Source organism: Gavialis gangeticus, unplaced genomic scaffold (genome assembly GCF_001723915.1).
Source record: "Gavialis gangeticus isolate Ggan-Ray unplaced genomic scaffold, GavGan_comp1, whole genome shotgun sequence".
Classification (NCBI taxonomy): Eukaryota; Metazoa; Chordata; order Crocodylia; family Gavialidae; genus Gavialis; species Gavialis gangeticus.
In genome coordinates, this window is record NW_017729026.1 from 49,147,211 (window position 1) to 49,150,786 (window position 3,576).

Genomic DNA, 3,576 nt, shown 5'->3' on the forward strand with positions numbered 1-3,576 from the left:
ACTCTACTAGAATCCCTCTGATATAAGTGATTGGAAACTAGTTCAAATCTGTAACACAACGGATGTTCAGTGTGCATAAACCACTTTCAAAATGGCCAAAATTAGTTTAAAATAAACCTGGATAGATGTAGTGTTAGACTTAACCAATTTAGGTTAAATTGGTTTACTGAACTTCTGTCCCAGATCTCCTCCAGATTCAAGTTAACTCACAGTCCCCCAGAATCCCAGGATGCTTTGCATGGCAGGTGGGCTAGCCAGGGCCCAAGCTGTCCACTCCAGAAGAGCAGGGACGCATGCTCTAGCACCCCACATTCTGGCCTCAGCCACTGCAGGCAAGTGGTTGTGTTTCTGGAATCAAAAATGAATGTCTGTTCATTGGTTTACCAGTTCAATCTATGCAGCTCAAATTAACCTGCAAAAATGTTATCGATTCAGCCGCAGGCTTTTTGATGATCTGTTCTTAGCCCATGAGGTGCTTTTGTATATGTGCTTTTCCAGCTTTGAAGGCTGGTTGAAGAAAGGGAAGAAGGGAGGTGAGCCATGACATCTTCTGCTGAAGCACCCTGGAGCAACAGAGTTCAGCATGAGGCACATAGAGTCCCTTTGGAGGAAGTGGATGGGTGGAGAAAGTGCAGTCTATCCTGAGCTGTTGAAGGACCTGCCCAAACTCTATCACCCTATGTATGGCATGCCACATGTTAAAGCCTGCTAGAAACCAATTACAAAATGTTCTACATTTTTCAAGCAACATTTTTATGACTGGTTATCCACTTTTTTATTTGCCATGTCTAAATGTATTGTGCAGTCAACCAGTTAATACTACAACAAATGTAACAAGTCAATTTTGTTTTAAGATTCACTCAAAAGCAACAAGATGGAGGACCCACCCACCTTTTGTATTAACAGTTTTCAGAAACTCGAGTGGGGCAAAATAGAATTCCACTTAGGTGCCCATGCCTACTTGCATGCCTAATAGTTGGAGCAGAATCTTGTTTTTTTCCCCATAAACCACAGCTTTCCACCACCTGACCTAAAGGAGAGTTTGTTTTGTGAATAGTACTGGCATATCCCTTATCTTCTCTACAGGCAAGCCAACAATGTTCAGCCTTTCATATACACACAGCAAGTGCACAAAAGAACTTTTAAGAATGAGAGCTTTTATGTTTATATGATCCTTGGTATTTTTAGTAAGACTATCAGCAGAGATGCAGTTCTGGTGGTATTTTTTTTTCCCTCATGAACCTGTTTCATGAAGCCACCAAATAATTCTCAAGTAGTAATGTTTTTGGTAGGAGGCAGAGAAAGGAATATACAAGCCAATGAACAAAGGGAGAGAAGTATGTGTACAACATTATTACCGGTCATAAGGATTATACAGGTTTCCTATTACATTTTTAAATGATAATAAGTTAAAACACATTGTTGCTGTCCCAGAAACAATAGACAAGCTTTCATTGACTTCAGTGGGGACAGCCTTGGGTTCATAAAATAATCTGTCCATTATTCTGTATCTACTGTATCTCACTACCTTTTTTATTTCCTCAGATGAGACTAAAACTGCTTCCAAAACAAAAACCAATAAAAATCAGCTGCTCCAAAATTCCTGTCTCAGTCCTCAGGCTATACTATCTGATACCTAAAGCTGCTTAAAATTGCTTGCCAGAGATGAGAGCTGTGGTGGTGTTGATGATCCCTGTCTTGAAAAGCCTTTTGAGATAAGAGTCAAATTCAACTTCTGCTAAATCTGCCTGTGAACTTTGGGTATAATCTCTATAAAGCTAAGACTAATCTTACCAAGACTTGCTGGGTCTCCTTCCCATAACAATGTTTTACATTTTAACACCTTCAAGAGCCTACCAAGAAGGTTGTAAATACCTCTTATTTCTTAAACTCTCCTCAAACTGGCATTCAAAAACATATACCACACACTTCTGGACTAATTTAAATATTTCCTCATTGTGAACTCCATCTGTGCCAACTCATCCAAATTACAATCATCAACTCCTTGGTTTACAATCTTTGCTAATGTTGGTGTCAAATATTTCTTGATAAGAAGGATAACCATGCTGAATACTGGCATTTTGACATTACCATACCACTTCAAGATTTACCAATGTGGGATGTCTCTTGTTTCTGTTTTAGACTGTGAGTTTCTTAACTCAAGGTCTCTGGGACAGATTTCAGCTGGCGAAAAACAGCCTGATATATTTCAACTGAAAACATAGCCTACCATTCAGTTTATTCTGACTTAGACCAGACCTTCACTTGGGAGTTTTGTTGGTATAAGAATGTCACTATACAATGGGTGCATCTACATGGGATGCTTTACTGCACTGTTGCCTAATTTACTGTACAATAAGCATACACATCTATATATGCATGTGCTTACTGTGCAGTAAAAATGCCTAATGGTGATTAAATTTGATACCTGCAAATGCAGGTAGCAGTTTAAGTATGATTAGTAACTGTACAGTAGTGCACATATAGATGCAACCCAGTAGCAAATTTGCTGCTGGGTCTGCCTAGTCATTAAAGGGCTGACCTGAGGCTTCTCCTGCTCCAGGACTGGGCTGCCTTTCTGGCATTTTGTGCCCTGGGGTACACATCACAGGCATCCTGAGGGCAGTGTAGGCACTGTGTGTCCCCTGGGCAGGCCACAGCTGAGCTGTGCCTTTCTTTCTGGAGCCCTACACTACTGCTTGCCCCTCCAATGTCTTCCAGCTGCCAAGGCATTGCTGTCAGGCCAGGTGGGTGCGAGGCAGTTGCCTGAAGGTTGCTGTGCCCCTGGCCAGTCTGTCAGAACCCCAGGGCTGCCTGCAAACTGCTTCTCACAGAAGGGCCAGGACCACCTGCCTGCTACAGACCCAGCAGCCTCCCCTGTGCCTGCAGCTGCAGGGCATAGCCTCTGATGTGTGGCTTCCAGTCCCATGCCGTGCCCCTGTGCTGGCCACTGCTGGCAGCTGCCCAAGGCTGGCAACAATGGGACAGCCACACAGGGGCCCAGAGAGCTGGCATGGCATCTATGATGGCCTCATCCTCCTTGTGCAGGCCCGGCACCACCTGAGTGCACACACTCAAGCCCTCCACATGGAGCTCCAACTGCAGCCCTGACCCCTGGGGTGACATGTCAGTGGACGAGGGACCTTCAGGCGTTCAGCGTCCTGTCCCACTGAGCTCTCTGGCTGTGCAGTCCACCAGCAGTTCAAGGTGTCTGGTCAGTGCCTGCCTCGACAGCTGCATAGCCCCAGACTCTGCCATGAGGAATGGCCAGGCATGTCACCACTGGCCACCAGCAGTGCAAGCTCCTTCACAGAGGGGGCCCCCTGCTGGGTGCCTGCACATTATGTACCATGGGACCAGGATATTGGGCACAGCTGGACACAGCTGAGCCTCCAGCCTTGCCAGCCATGGACACATGATAAGCCCCAAAATGGGGGGGAGGGCCCTCCCCACCTCACCCCAGTTCCCATTCTGGCCCCAGCCTTAGCCCTTGTCCTCACTCCCTGTCTGGCCTGCCCACACTCCCCTGGCCCTGGGTCCCCTGCCCCCCCCCCCCCAGCATGCAGAGAGGGGGAA

General features: G+C 46.0%; 1 long non-coding RNA gene across 1 annotated transcript in view; it reads left to right on the plus strand.

The window, feature by feature from the left end:
• LOC109299735 overlaps positions 1-1,793 on the plus strand; it is an 8,989-nt gene extending 7,196 nt beyond the window's left edge. Inside the window, exon 2 of the long non-coding RNA XR_002097974.1 lies at positions 499-1,793. This is a non-coding gene — a long non-coding RNA (uncharacterized LOC109299735). The remainder of the gene's footprint in view (positions 1-498) is intronic.
• Positions 1,794-3,576: the final 1,783 nt, after the last annotated feature.